Source organism: Lontra canadensis, unplaced genomic scaffold, assembly GCF_010015895.1.
Source record: "Lontra canadensis isolate GAN:19392208 unplaced genomic scaffold, GSC_riverotter_1.0 scaffold13, whole genome shotgun sequence".
NCBI lineage: Eukaryota > Metazoa > Chordata > Mammalia > Carnivora > Mustelidae > Lontra > Lontra canadensis.
Window position 1 is genome coordinate 28420622 of NW_022631007.1, and position 16808 is coordinate 28437429.

Consider the following 16808-nt stretch of genomic DNA (forward strand, 5'->3'; position numbering starts at 1 on the left):
ACCTAATTTATAAATTAAGCTTTATCATTGTTATGTATAGGAAAAATATAGTATATATAAGGGGGTGGTCCCATCCTTGGTTTCAGGCATCTGTTGGGCTCTTAAGACACCTTCCCCATGGATAAGGGGGGGACTACTGTACTTTTTCTGTAGTTACATGTGCACTGATCTCCACCTAGGATATATGTCTTAAATAACTACTTATTGCCTATGGTGACAATAGCAACCTATGTACCCTTCAAGTGTCACCTTGAATGTTACTTCCTCAAGAAAATCTTTCTTGACTCTGCAGTCTAGGTCAACTTCCTCTGTGATAGGTTCTCAATGCATCCCATACTTTGTCTTGATAGTATTTAGCATAGCTGGATTAAACAATTATGTACTCACTCACTTGCGTAATGTCGATCTCCTTTTCCAGGCTGCAGGACACATGAAGGCAGTGTCTGTTTAGACACTTCTATGTTTCCAGTAACTGGACCATGATTTGCTCACTGAATGATTGAATAAATACATAGTAAGTGCCCCGTAAAGGATAAATAAATAAATAAATAAATACTTGGTAAATGCCTGGTGCAGGCAACAGGAGGTCTAGGCATTTTTAAAAGGGAAAAATCAGCTGGGTTGGATGGGTGGGAGGGTCTTCAAGCACCAGGATGAATGTCCTTGGATGAGTAACAGTCAGTAGATAGAGGTGCTGGGGAGGACACCACATGGCTGAGGCAATGATGCAAGCAAAATAACAGACATCTGCCAACCGCCAGGTGCCAGGCCGTTGTGCTGAGCATTTCCTGTGTGCTCTTGTATCTGATAATCAGCCTATGAATGAAATATAATCCTTATTTTATAGATGTGGAAACTGAGACAACATAAACAAGATTGATATAACTAGGCCAAGGTCAATAGATAAGTGAGAATACCAAAATGGAAATCTAACTATAGAACTTCCATGAATGTGTGAGAGTGTTAGTATTATTTTATTCCTAGTCTCAGTTAGGAAGGGGGAACATGGGCTTTTAGATTTCTAAAGTGAAGTTTTTAATTATAAAATGTATCATACCTATAAAAGAGTAGCTAGACTCTGGGCCTCTTGCTGATCGTGTCCACCTTACTCACACAGAGGTAACCCTTCCTCAGAGTTATCATTCCTTTCTTTATAGTCTCCCCATATATGATTCATTCCTTAAATCGTCTATACAACTTTGCAAGTCTTTGAATTTTATGTAAGTAGAATCATTTCACCTTTTGTGGGCACTTATCTTTTTTTGCTCAAAATCATGCCTGTGACATTCATCTGTATTGGTGTGTGTAGATACAGTTTGTTCATTTTTATGCAATGTTCCTTTATAAGAATAAAGCACACTTTATCCATTCTCTTGTTGGTGGACATTTGAGTAGGTTCCAGCTGGGTAATATGCTATAGTTAGCAAAGCTTCTGTGAACATTGTTGTATATGTCTCCTGGTGCACATGGCTAGATTTTCCTGAGAGTGTGTTCTTAGAAGTGGAATTCCTAGAGCATATGGTATGTTCAGCACCAACACCATTAGACAAGGCCAATGTGCTTTCTAGTTGGCGCTCCCAGTAGTATGTACAAACATTCCTGCTGCTGAATATCCTCAATGCTTGGCATCTTAATAGTTTTGGCAGGGAGCAAAATGCTATCTCATGGTAGTTTAAGGTTGGATTTTTCTGAGTACTAATGCCATTGAACGTGTTTTCCTATGTTTGTTTATTGGTTATTTGTATTTCCTTTTCCAATTTTCCTCGGGTTATTTGCCTGTTTTCTCTTAGATCAGCTTTCTGCCCTCCCCTGCTTTGAATCTCAAAGGCCTACTCTGCATCCTCAGGCTCCCTTTTTCACTGTGTTCTGGTTAGGTTCAGCCAATGAGAGTTACTGGCAGGAAATGGAAGCTTGGGAGGCGGAGAACCCAAGGTGTTTCTCTCCTCTATGCTTTGGGAGCATGTCAAGCAGTGACTGTGTCTCTTCTGTAGTTTTAGCTCATACTTGGCAGCCCCACCCTTTGTGGTCCAGTTCCTATCAGGCAACCGTGCTCTGCTTAGCATGTTTGGGTGGTTCCTTTTCCAAGGTTCTAGCTCCCACAGGGTAGACCAAGCTCCTATTTGAATAACACCAGTCCTTCTCTTTTCCTCAGGTCCCAGGGGTAGTAGTAGCTTCTTGTAATTGATAACCTCACTGGCACTTATTTTTAGGTCGTTCAGTATCTCTGTAAGATGTTATTTCATTATATTAAATGTCTTCTATTGAACTACCTCGCATGGGTTTCGTTCTCCTTACTGGACCTTGGTGATACTGATTTAACATACGAAAGAACCATACTTGAGACAGCATCTAAAACTGAGTAAGATGTGAACAAGAGAAATTACAAGTGGAGCATATTCAACTGCATGAGGAGTTGTGGCATAAAGAAAACCAGTATGGGGACACCTGGGTGGGTCAGTTGATTAAGCATCTGCCTTTGGCTCAGGTCATCATCCCAGGGTCCTGGAATCAAGTCCCACATTGGGCTCCTTTGCTCAGCAGAGAGCCTGCTTCTCCCTCTGCCGGCTGCTATCCCTGCTTCTGGTCTCTCTCCCTGACAAATAAATAAAATCTTTAAAAAAATAAAAAAGAAAGAGAGAAAGAAGGCCAGGTAGTGTGGGATGCATTTTAACTGCAATTTTGTTGATGCACACAGACGATCCCAGGTGTAGTAAGGAGGCCCCAGGAGGCCCAAGCAAGGGCTTGGACTAAGAATAAATTTTAAATAATTCCCATAGCACCGTGATAATAAAGATTTGTATTTATTCCTGGCTATAACTAAACTCATGAGGACTATAATCATGGATACAGACCCCAAAGGGCAAATATAAGGTTGTAATTCACCCACTTAAAAAACAAAAGACAAAATTAAACAACTGCTTTTATTAAAATAAACAACTTACTCGGCAGACGTTAAATTGTAGAATTCTCAGATGAGGAAATGTTCCATCAGTATGTCTACAGAACATTGACAGAAGGAACTGGAAAGGAGCCAATGTGTCTTACTCATTCACTTACTCAGCTTAACCTCACGCACAGACACCAAGGAACTATGGAATTACAGAGTTCACAGAGAATTTTGGAGTCCATCATCTGCCCTCCCATTTTATGGACAAGGAAACCGAAGTTCAGAGAGTTCAGTGACCTTTGTTGATATTAGGAGCACAAGAGAGGTTAGATGCGGACCCCTGAGATTCATGAGAAGACTCCCAAAACACCAGTGAGAGCACCTTAGGGCTATTTACCTGCCTCTGATAGAAGCAGGGGTGAAATTTTCTTGTGAGGTGATGATGCAAGGGTGGGTCATAGGTTAAGAGGACGCTGGTGTTGGTAAGACTTGTGTACTTGGTAGGAGAGTATTGCAAAGGTCTGTAATGTGTTTTGATCAAGAGTGCAACACCTTAAGCACGGTGGGAATTCCCTAGGAAACATTTTTGTCAAAGGTGTGTTCTCTGGAAAATAAGGAAATAATTGTAATGGTACAGATGATTTTATAGATGTGGGAAATGTGATGAAGGATTAAGTTTTGATATTGACGTGCATTCACTATGTTTTGGCAGGGAGGCAAGAATAATGGTGATATGTTTGCTTTTTACTTGTGTATTTGGAAGTTCTTTCCTCAGAATAACCAAATCCATTGCTAAAATCTGTTCTAAGAAAACAGCAGTACAAATGATAAATAACCTAAGCCCGGGAATCCTTGCTCCTCAGGGAAACTGGTCAGGTTTATACTTTAGAACAATTATTTTCCTGACTTTAGCAGAAGGTAGTGAAGAAACCAGAGTGTGATGTGACTCTCCTTCAAAGCTGACTCATAACTCAGGACCACCTAACTTGTTAGTTAAGGGTAAGGTTAAGATACCTTACCTTAATTAAGGTTACCTTAGTTTAGGTAAGAAAGCTGGCTGACTTTTATTTATTTATTTATTTATTGTTATTGGGTTTTTAAAAATCTTTTTTATTTTTTAATTTCTTTTCAGGATAACAGAATTCATTGTTTATGCATCATATCCAGTGCTCCATGCAATACATGCCTTCCGTAATACCCACCACTTGGCTCCCCCAACCTCCCACCCCCTGCCCCTTCAAAACCCTCAGGTTGTTGACTTTTAGAAACACTTAAGAAGTTTGATAGTGCGACTCCTAAGAAATTTTAGTACTGAGAGCTATGACACTATTTAGTACTGAGAGGTATTACTGTATTTACCAGTTTTATCATTATTCACCCTTTGTCAACTCACTATCTCCATGAGCAGATGGTCCAAACTTCTCCTTTCGAAGACCTAATTCCATCTCCTTATAGGCCTCCTCCAGGAAGCAAAATGTGCCTCTTACTTTGCTGGTAGGCTAGAGGCCATTTAATGTGAGTTCACCAGGTCTCTATTTTTCCTCTCTCTAACTCATCTTTATCTCAGCCTTGGAGGAAACGTCAGGCCTCTTTTTCTTAACATAACTTCTTTTGTGTTCCCAACCACATTCTTCCCCTGTATAGTATTTTTTAGTTTCTCCCTCTCCATGAATTACAAGAAGAGAGACTCTGAGCATGTTTTAAACTTCTTATTTTTATTTTTTCTTTTAAATTTTAGAAAGATTTTATTTATCTATGAGAGAGAGAGAGAGAGAACATGAGCAGAGGGAGAGGGAGAGAGAAATAGACTCTCGCTGAGCAGGGAGCCCAATGCAGGGCTTAATCCCAGAACCCTGGGATCATGACCTGAGCTGAAAGTAGAAGAAGCTTAACCAATTGAGCCACCCAAGTGCCCCCTATTTTTTTTTTTTTACTATAGAATATAAAAACTATACCCAGAGTAGAGAGCATAGTGTAATGAATTTACTGTTCCCATCACCTTCAACAGTTATCAATACATGATCAGTCTTCTTTCATCTCTGCTCTGACCCACTCTTTACTCCTTTCAGATTATTTTGAAGCAAATCTCAGACATCAAGTATTTCATCTGTAAATATGTCAGTATGCATCTCTAAAAGATAAGATCTTGTAAAGACATAACGACTATACATTATCTCACCTAAAAAACAATGACAAGAATTCTTTAATACTGTTTAATACCTAATTGGTGTTCACGTTTCCCCAATTATCTTATAAATGTTACTGTTTTGTTTTTATAATATGTTTGAATCAGGATCTAAATAAGGTTTTAACATTGATACTGGTTGAGATTTCTCTTAAGTATCTTTAAATCTCTAGGCACCCTGTCTTTCCATTCTTTTCCCCTTGTAATTGTGTGAGAAAAAGCTGACTTGTTTGTAGAATTTCCCAGAGTCTGGATTTTGATTATTGTATCACTGTTGTGTTAACATGTTCCATTATCCCTCATAACTCTTATACATTAGGAGTAGGCTTTATGAGACTCAGATTCAATATATTCTTGACAGTGCTATTTCATATGGGCTGTGCTCTCCTGTCAGGAGACCCATAATGTGATATTTTTTTTTCATTGTTTGGTGGTATTATCAGCCATTGATGATCATTACTGGGATCATTAAGAGTTAGGAAACAGATATTATATTCTAACATTTTTTCTTCATTTATTAGCTGGATGCTTCTATAAAAAATAACTTTCCCTTATCAACAGGTTGGTTACCCAGAGGTATAGATCATAAAGGAAACTCAATTCTTCCCTTTATTGATCAGTTTTGAAAGTATAAGGAAGTGGTTCATTCATAGCAGTTTCTAAAGGCAACCAATGAGATTTTATTTTTTTAATTATCATTTATTTTATTTGATATCTTCCGATCTTTCAATGTGCAGTTTCATTTATTATATTTATTGATGCTCCACTTTGGCTGGGGGAGACATCCATAAGAATCTTTCATGGTTTCCTTATGATCTAAAATAACAAGATGTCTCAGTCTCAACCTGTATGTTTCTTGTCCCAGACCTGGAATCAGCCACTTCTCTAAAGATGTTTGTTTCCTTTTAGTAGGAAATGGTAGAGACCCACAACTGGGTGCTAGGACTACTCTTTCTTGATAGGTTGGTCCTCATTTCCATCATGAGTTTTGAAACCAGACATGTGGATTTGAGTCCTCACCCCACCTCTTGCCAGCTGGGTTCTTAAGCAAGATACTTACTGCTGATGGTAGAAATGCTCTTTTATTTTTTTTTATTTTGAAATACAACATATATGAAAAAATATGTAAAGCATAAATGTGTAGTATAATAAATTACAAAGGGAATATCTATGTAACCACCACCTAGGCCAAAAATATGTAACCTTTCCACAGACAGTGTCTGTGTCCTTTTTTTTTTTTTTTTTTTATCACATATCCCTTGATCCTCTCTAGAGTCAGTCACTATTTATACTTTTATGGTTATAATGTCCTTACTTTACTTTATAATTGGATCTCTTACAAATAGACCCCTTAGGGTTGCCTGTTTTTGAACTACATATAGGTGGATTCATGATCTTTGTATTTTTTTGTATCTGATTTCTTTTGCTCAACACTGTACTTGTAAGATTTATTCACATTGTGTGTAGCTGTGTTTCTTTTCATTTTTGTTGTTATATATATCTCATTGTATGAACATACTGAAATTTGTTTATCCATTTGATGATTCCAGTTTTTGACAAATATAAATAAGGCACTTTGATCATTGTGCATATATTTTGATGTACAAATGCATGCATTCGTTTTGAGTATGTTCCAAGGAGTAGAATTGCTTGGTCACAGGGTATGTATATATTGGACTTTTAACAGATAACGCTGTACTATTGTCCAAAGTTGCTTTGCCAGTTTACTATGTAAGAAAAAGACTCAATTGGGCTTTCTGTTTCTCTTCTTAAAGACAAGAGAAAGAGCTAAGACTTGCAGGGGTTACTTTAACCTGTGTAGTGAAAAACCGCAGACACAGGAATAAGTCCTTGTAGTTTCCTCTTCCCTGCCTTTTGGAAATCGTATTGTTCTCTGAAATCTAGTTCAAAGAGGCCTCTTCCTTAAAGCCAAACCTGATTCCACCGGCTAGAATGAGAATGCTTGATAGGTTTTCCTTTGTATTATAATTATGTTCAGACTTATCATCCCCATTGGAGCAGACACCAAGTCTTAATGGTTTTTATTCCTTATTCTCTGGTACAATTCCTTTCAATGCAAAGAAAAGAAGCCTGTCAGGAAATTATGGATGATAATTCAAGAATAAAAACTAAAACCTTCATTTGGTTAGTAAAGGACACTGGTTTTTTTCCCTTCCTTTTTGTGGGTAGAGTGGACCACTATGTTTTGTGAGGTCACCACCAAAAAGTTTGGGTAGAATATTTATGGCTACTTCTATTTCCAGTTCCTTCAAAGGTGCCTTGTATGTTTTGTGATTTCATTCATTGTATGGCTGTTTTATGGTGTTCCTATTATATTGTGATGTCTATGTGTAAGTTAAATAGTTATTGAGTCAAAGGGATTTTTAAGTATTTTATTATTCTTACAGTAAAACAATATAGTCTGTAAATCACCTACCAGGTTGCTATATGCAATTTACAGAATGAAAGATAGACACCTAACAATTCAAAAATTAAAAAACATAATACAACCATAAATAAAGGTGTATACTTCCTACTTTGTAAATAGCTGTAATTGGTCTCTGCCCCATAGGTGGTTAGACTTCCCCTGTGAGTTAATAGAAAACCAAGGAAACACTGTTAAGGTTCTTAAATGTAGTTCAACTTCACATTGCTCTCAGTGGAAAGGGTTGATTTCTGGAGCCTTTGTGTGTGTGCACATGTGTGAGCAACATACGTGTGTATCTGTAGGTGTCTTTTCCCTATTGATACTGTCCTGCTAGGTTTGTATCTTATATCTTTGCTTTTCATATTTTAGATGCTGCTTTATGATTGCAAATGGCACATCATTTCCACACTGGGTACATAGAGCACTTTAAGTTCTCCGATTTAACATAGAGTTTGCAACTTTTGCTTTCACTTGTTATCCCTTTGCCGTATTTATGCCTAATAGGCATAACTCAGATGAATATGAGTGTACTCTGGCCTAAGCTTCTACTTCTCACCCTCAGAGAGGTGGCCATGGCCATGGCCAAAGCCCCTGTTAAAGGGCATACACAGGTTATGATCTTCTGTTCCACATGATCCTGTAACTCTGATCATAGCTGATTAGATCAAAGATGAACTCCTTCCTCAAAGACAGCCAGTCTTGAGGTGGCTTAGCAGAGTATGTAATAGCATTTTCTGAGTTGGGTTCCTCAGAAACAGGTCTTAGGATGATTCGTCTGAATGTGCCCTGGTGAAAATCTGCAAATAAATCTAAAATTTGTTTACTGTCACAGGACTCTTGAGATATGAAATGTTCTCAGGAAAAAGTAGAGTAGTGGGCACATGGGACAGGGAAGGAAAGTAAGACAGAGAGGATGGATATCAAGCAAAACCCCACAGAAGATAACTGTTGAAATTCTGCAGAGCAGATTGGAGAGAAGTGATCACAGCACAGACAAACCCATCGGGGTGTGGGAGCTGAGGTATTTATACTCCCATACTCATCTATCATTAGTTAAGGGCTGAGGTATATAAATTTCGAGGCACCGTCTGTTCTCTATGCATGCAGAAAAAATTGTCCTCATGCAGCCTGAATACAGCTCTTTGACAATGAGATACAGGTGTTGGTTGTTGAGAGTTGTTGAAAGCACCCCAGGAACGAAGTATACTAACATAGCACAGCCATTAAAGGGGATCTGCACAGAGCACTATCAATGGGCCTACAGGCCTGGTGTGAGAGTTTGCTAGACAGGGACTATTGTGATTCATGGAGCTAATTTGATCCTCTGTCTTAGGGATATGTATATGACATATATGGAGTCAGTAACAATTGAACAGGCAGCAGGATCCAGGAGCAAGAAGCAGGAGAACTGAAAAGAATAGAGACAAGTTTACAGAATTCATGCTCTTTGTGGGGGGGCATGTGCTCTGGTTTCACTCAGCTTTACTCTCATTTCCCTCAGGAAGTAGGTATTTCCTTATTCTATCATTGCTCTTTCTAATGACAGAATAACTTAAATATAAAAGAAAGATAACAGACATGACTCCCTCCAAAGAAACAGATGGCCAGATTCTTGGGTTCAACTACCTTATTATTCTGCTTCCTCTTTTCTCTCTTTTCCTCACTTATCCATATTGGGTGAGGTGTGGATTTCACTTGGGATGACTAACTAGATTATTACTGAACTCATCCTTCTATGATTTTCAGTATGAGTTGTTGGTTTCTCTGATGAATTAGTCTAGAAATTAAAGATGTGTTTGTAACATTTCTCTACCTCACCGGCTTCATGGTGGGCAGCAGGTAGTTGTTATAAACTGTGATTTGGCATTAATCCTTGGACTACAAATACCTCTGTCTCTCACACCCAGTCCCAAATTCCCCCATTTCTTATGCATTTGAGGTCAGCACATTGATTGGAGTTGTTAAAATGAAAATGTTTTCTGGAAATAACCCATATCAGTTAATAGTCTATCCACATTCATATGCTCATGGGCAGTGTTATAGCTAAAGAACTGCAAAACTGTACTTCTAACAGAACAACTATTTCTTACAATCTGAGATACCTCTCAAATCTGTCTCAGTAGTGTGACTTGCTAGAGAGAGAACTTAACCCAGATAAATACTAAATTAGCACAAGAACTGCCCACTTAGTAGTATTGAGGTCGCTCCCAGGCTTGGCAACTTTATTTCTGTGTCTGACATTTTAAGGAAACATAAGAGTAATAGTAGTACTGTTTCTGTAGATAATGGTTAGGTATAAATGAGATCAGGGAAGGGGAAAATGATTTACAAAGCTAGTATAATCTGTGGAAACAAAAATAAAAACTAAAACAAAGCAGTTCATCTTGAAGTTCTGTATATGTGGAGTGGAATTCAGAATGGCAGGTATTCATGTCTCCCTAAACCAAATAGCTGAACTCATGCCATTGCATATACTTTACCCAAGGCATCAACTTCCAATTGCAACAATATCTGGGAACTCTTGGGAGTAAGGATGACATGACTACATTCATTTTTTTAAAAGGCAATAATATTCATTAAATAACATTTATTAAGCACCTACTTTGTGCCTTACTTTTCTTAGGGCTTTAATAGTACCTACTACACTAAGGTATAGTGAGAATTAAATGAAGGAGACATTTAGATTAGCACCTGGAGTAGTTCTAGTGTGTAATAGCTGAAATTTATTATTAAAATTGTTGTGTACTAAAGTCACTATTGGAGATATAAAAAATGGACAAGATATGGTCCTTCTTTCCAAGGAGCTCCAAGCCTAATGGGAAATGAGACATGTGAAGAAGCATTTATGATTTGGTAGGATTTAGTGCAAAATAGAGACATGTTAATGCCAAGGTATTAGCTTAAAAGAGTGAACAGTTAATTTTGCATGAGTAGGTAATGAAGATTTTCCAGAGTTAGGAGGCCATGGAGTAACATTTGATATTGCGCTCTGATAGAGGCTGTCAAGTGAGAGTGAGTGGAGGGCCTTCTAGTAGTGAGACACAGTACAGTACATTTGGGAACTGGAGTGGATACCCAGGAGTGGAGCAAATTCTGTCTGCAGAAGATGATAACGGATGGTAAGGTGGAGCTATGTCAGAAAAAGTTTCTCTGTGTAACATTCAGGAGCCTAGACTTTATTGTCTGCACAATGAAGACCACTGAAAGGGTTTGACCAAAAACAACATCAAAAAAGATATAATCAGATTTACATTTTGAAGAGATGACAAGATGACTCTGGCAGCTGTGGACAAATTCCAAGTTGGTAAGACTAAACGATCTGTTAGGAAAGTCCACGCAAGAAACAGGAGAGTGTTAATGAGGACAGTAATGATGGGAATGGAGAGGAGATAAGAGATAAGGCAGCTCATACAGGGAGACAGAATATAATAAGCTGCTATTGAAAGGGTTAGAGATATCATTGTTATTTATGGGACAGTTAGGCCCTCCCAATTGTTCTAAAGAAACTTCTCATTTTAATGCCTGTCAGTCCATGTATTGAGATTCTTTGCATTCCTCTTCAAATTGTATACTGTAGTGTAGGGTTTTGTAATTTCCATCCAAATTCATCTCCATTTGAATTGTAAATATTGGAAGAGAAGAATAAATCAGCGATAAAGCAGCAATGGTCATTATGGGTTAACTAGTATTTGCTGTAGCTCCTCAACCCTGGAAAGTCTCAGAATGAATAATTTAGGGATATAGTCAAGGTAAAAATGTGAAATTCTGGAGGTATAAAGATAAAAATGGGATAGTGATGGTAATATGTAAGGATTATATTGATATATGTTAGTGAATTACTCTAATAGAATATTAGTACTATTTGGAAAGCTGTCAATGTCATCTCATATTTAAACTATTAAGTGCATATTTGAGCTGTGCATATCACTTGCATTCATTTCATGGCTAATCAATCCAGTCGGAAATTGTTTGCCAAATGGTAATGGGATTTTCTCTAACAGCCAGATACTTAAGTCACTACACACCAAATTATGGGATAAAAAAAATCAGTTCCACATCCCAGATAATTATTGGCTTAAAACAATATTGTGTTGAGTCCTGGCACATACCCTCTAACAGCAGATGTCTTTGTTTTGGACCATTTTGATGATCTTAGTAACTCTAGCATGATAAACTAATGATGCAAATTATTTTTCATTTTAATTTTACATTGTAGGTGGAACTATTGGCTTTCAATGTAACATATTTTCTGTTGCAGCCAAGGCCTAAATTAGAGTAATAACAATGGTGAAAGAGAGCAGGTGACATATTTTAGAGCTATTTGGAAGTGGAAAGCAGGAGTTGAAAGAATAAATTCCAGGCTTCTGAAGTGGGTGACTGGCAAATGATGGTGCCATTTGCTGTGATAAGGATGGCAGGAGGAGGGGGGAAGATTTAAGGAGAAAACAGACTCTGTTTTAGATTTGATGGATTTGAGAAATCCATGGTATGGATATGGAAAAAATTACTAATCCCTTAAATCTAGAGCTCAAGAGGGATCTATCTATGTTGGTGACAGAGATTTGAGAGTCATCAGTGTACAGGGAGTATATTAAGTTATATGAATGACTGAACAATGAAGAATTCTAAGGAATACTAACATGGAAGGACAAGAACAGGAGGAGAGGGAGAGAGAGGAGGCATGAAGACAGTCAAGAAGAAAAGGTAGAAGAGGGACACAATGAAAGAATATTACTTATAGAAAGATGGTTTAAATCAATGGTTTCCAAACTTTTTAAAGCATGTATTCAATTAGTAATTTTTTGAACAATCCCCATGTATATTTACTTATGGATTATATGCATATAACATTTCCATCTACTTAATATCTACTAATAGATAGACCCTAAGATAAAGACCTGAGCTGAAACAAAGAGTTGGACCCTTAACTGACTGGACCACCCAGGCATTCCAAAGTTGTTGTTGTTGTTGTTATTATTATTATTATTATTGTGTTTTTTGGCATATGAAAATTTACTATTGTCACAATTTTCATATGCCAAAAAAATACAAAAATAATAACAAGACAAAAAGCATTTTTTAAAAAGTCCAAAAAAATTTATATATCTAATTCTATTTAATTCTATTTTAATTCTATTTAGTTAATATACAGTGTTATATTATTTCATGTGTCAATATAGTGATTCAATAATTCCATACATCATCCAGTGCTCATCAATGACAAGTGCACTCCTTAATCCCCATAATCTATTTAATCCATCCCCACCCTCACCTACCTCCCCCCTGGTAACCTTTGGTTTGTTCTTGATAATTAAGAGTCTGTTTCATGATTTCTCTCTCTCTTTTCCCTTTGCTCATTTGTTTTGTTTCTTAAATTCTACATGAGTGAAATCATAGTAATTTGTCTTTCTCTGACTTAATTATTTCACTTAGCATTATATTATCTATGCAATCAAATGGCAAGATTTCATTCTTTTTTAATGGCTGAATAATATTCCATTGTGTGTATGTGTGTGTGTGTGTATCTGTATATCTATAGATAGGTACCACATAAAATTCATATTTTCCCCATTTTAATGTCTGTTCATCAGAGAGCTGAAATCACTGTCCACACTTACATGAACTTAGTCCAAACCAATCATATTGCCATTATTTGTAAGTTTAAATAAATGTTTAAGTAAATCTAAAAGTGTTCTTGTAATACATATTAACTGAACTTTTAAACTTTTTAAACTTTTTTTTTGAACTTTTTAAATGTTTTTGAACTTTTAAATGACAAGGAACCTGTGTCATATTTATCTGGCAGTGTTTTTCTTTCTATGCCTATGGTTCATGGAAGGAAATATAATGTACTTTATAAACAATAGAAGTTGTAATGTTCTCTTCTATCACCTACATCAATCATCCTGTATACCCTAGTTTGGAGATTGGCTTTAAATTAAAAGGTAAGGGTCAGTTGTGTGGAACATCTTAAACTGATCAAGTAAAATATTATCTTAAAAAATAGAAGAATGTTCATCACGTTTAACAACCAGGTCACTGGAGGCTTTGGTCAGGGCAGTATCAACAGTGGAAGAGGGACAGCCAGATCACAGTGGTTCAAGGAGCATTTAAAGCACACTCACTGTATGCCAGACACTATGCTATTTAAGCACTTCTCATATAAACCTGAGAAGTTATGATTATTTCTAATTTAAAAAAATAATCAGAGACTTGCAGAATCTAAGTGACATGTAGTAGGTCACATAGTTAAGTATGTAGTCCTAGCAAAATGTGAATCCATGTTGAGCATTTTAAAAGCTAAGCTCTTTAATATGCTATCATGTCTTCTGGCATGAGGTTAGTTAGTGGAGATAGAGACCAAGTGCAGACAACTACTCTTCCAGGTATCTAGTTATCTTGCCTATGAATAAGAACAGAAAGAAAGGGAAATAAATGGCCAAGTATAGGGCAAGAATTGAGCATTTTTATAAGGTGCAGGGAATGAGGCAGGAAAGAAAATTTGAAGCAATTAGTCAAGAGAGATAATAAGGATAACAAAATCCCTAAGGATCTGGAGTACGGGAGGGAAGTTCAGCCTTGAGCAGCAGAAGGTTGCCACCTCCTATTAAGGGAAGAAAAGTGGTAAGAACTGGAGTCAAGTGCAAAGAAGTATGCAGGTTTTGTGTGGGGAGGAGGAAGAAGAGGCATGGGAGATTCCGAGTTCACAAAATTTATTTTCTCTGCTGAACAGGAGACAAGGTCATTGCTTAGAGTGTTTGGAGGGTGGAGAAAAAAAAAGTAGCGGTCAGACCTGATAAGGCTATTACAAAGCTTTAAGCAGTAGCTGTGGGGAGCTGGTACAGTTTTGGAGTTTTCACTGACTTGCTATGTCCACTCTCTTAGTCCACTGACTTATAGAGAGACAGTGGTTGGAAGACAAGGAGGCAAGGGAGTCAAAGATTCCAAGAATGAAGAGGGAGCTGATAGACGAGAAAATTGAGATATCTGAGTCCTGGAAATCTCAATGAGGTTACTGGCTCTGCAGATATAGTGCCATAGCAGAGTGCTGAAGCTCAAAGAGAGAAGAGAGTTGGAACCTGGCTTTGAACCCTCACAGTGGGACACTTATCTCCCATCCTTCCAGTGACCATCCTTCTAAATGCTCTCCTTTTATGGCAGGACTGGAAATTTGAAAATTACATTTCTCAGTCTCCTTGTAGAGTTTAAGTTCAAAACCCTCCTCTGAGAGGCACTAGGTTGAGATTTGCAAAGTAGAAGAGGTGAAACCATTTTTCTTCAACTGCAGCTCCAGACAAGTACCTGAGAATCTGCAGATGGCAGACATCTCAGCAGCTGTGCCAGGATTTCCAAGTATCCTCCTGAGAACCACCTTCTTGGGTGCTGCAGAGGGCTGAGAACTTCAGTACACCTTTCAATACAACGCATGCATTTCTAAATTTCAGGGATTCTAGCAGTGTCTTTTCTCTCCTTTGCTCTCCTGGACCTTCAGAGATTGTATAATCTTCTGTTTCTTTAAAAAAATAAAATACCCTTTTACTTGTGTCTAGAGAGCTTTCTGTTTTCCTGACATAAACTCAGCTAGTATGCAACCCCCTGCCCAATTCTTCATGTAAGCTAGATTATGAACTTTTCCATGATCATATCAATATTTGTTAGGACTATCATATCTGTTTACTGGGATTCTTAGATGCAAGCAACATAAAGACTATATAGTTAAATTAAAAAGAGAATATGTTGAAAAGATTTCAAAGAGTTTGTGGAATTACTAGGAGGATGGGAGAACCAGGCTTTAGGAATGAATCTAGACAGTCTAGGGGAAACATAAAATTATGCCACAGAGACCAGTGCAGTGATGGCCACTGCAAAACTCAGAGGCAGGTTTGCCTACCTGTTGAATCCATGCCCCTCTGTCCTAGATATAAAGGTGTCAGGGAAAGCGAGAATCTGGACTTCCAGCTAATAGAGTGACAGCTCTGTCTCATAAGATGGAATAACCTCAAATAAGAGATTCAAAAGCTGCGAAGCCTCATAATTGATAAATATCTACTCTAACATCCAATCTTTTGTGTGTGCTATAGTTTAGATCTTCTGTTTTATCTGGTATACCCTCCAAATGTTCATTGTCCCTGCTATGTGTAATTATCCTTTAATGGCCTGCTTCCTCCTTGAAACCTTCCCAGCTGGAAGTGACTGCTTCCTGCCCTGACTTCCTACAACAATTTGTATCTTGTTTGGCCTTTTAAAATTCTAACTTGTTTTTATTGATATTTTCAGTTGAAAATATTAAAGTTACAGCATATATTTAAGGCTGAATGAACATTAGCGGGCATTTAATGTGACTAGCTCATCAGCTCCTTGAGAATCATCACTTGCCTTACCAATATTGTGTGTCCACAGTTCCCAGCATAATACTCACTTATGATAGGCACATCATAAATGTGAACTTGTGGTAAAGAAACCACACCAAGAGTTGCTTGTCCCCATTTCCATTTTCTCTTCTAGCTACCTCCCTCTGCCACCACCTGTTTGTGTTTGATGCCAGGCCCTCCCACATCCTCTAACATCTTATTTCACTCCTTTAATTTCTCTAGAATTTTCCATCACCCTCTTTTCAGATTTCTGCCCAGTGAAATATGCTCAAATACTCCCTGTTTTATAATAGCCTTTCTTGGTTATCTTGCCTTCCAGCTCTACACTTAAAAAAAAAAAAAAAGAATAGTTTATATGTAGCTTCCATGTTGTCACTTCACTCTTGTCTCTCTCTTCTTAAAGTCTGGCTTGTTTCCTCTTAAAGGTGCCTGAGCTGGGAACTGTTTGCCCGCATCCTCTTTGGCATCCCTGGTTGTTTGCCACCGTTGACCACGTGACCACTGCTCTCTCTTGTCCTTTGAGACTGCACTCCTGATTGCTCTGCTGCCTTTCCTCCCTGGTTGCTCTAGTGAACATTTGTCAGTTTGGGGGTGCTTAGCATCCTGAGCACTGTCTGTTCGGGGAAATCACTGTGGCAGGGGTGTGGAGGCAGGCAGAACCCACAGGTCGGTGGAGCTCTAACTCTCCTCTTCCTCCCTCCCCTGACCCAGCTGCTAGTGTGCTGGCTCATGGCCCATGCCCTGCCAGTCAGAGGCTCCTGTCCAGAACAGTCAGATATTATATTTCTGCAGCTGGAAGTAGCATGAAACGTCTCCTACCTAGAGCAATGGTGCAGCCTCAGCACTGCTGGACACGTCCTGCAGCCAGCACTGTGTTGATGTTCTCATCACTTACTCCTATGGCCTGTGGGAGCTTGTCCTGGCTAACAGCTGCTG

The 16808-nt window shown here is 38.1% G+C and overlaps 1 long non-coding RNA gene across 1 annotated transcript; it reads left to right on the forward strand.

Moving 5' to 3' along the window:
• Positions 1-10352: 10352 nt before the first annotated feature.
• Positions 10353-16426, forward strand: LOC116867982. The gene is made up of 3 exons (XR_004382707.1): positions 10353-10363; positions 12819-12821; positions 16223-16426. It is a non-coding gene; the product is annotated as an uncharacterized LOC116867982 (long non-coding RNA).
• The last annotated feature ends 382 nt before the right edge of the window (positions 16427-16808 follow it).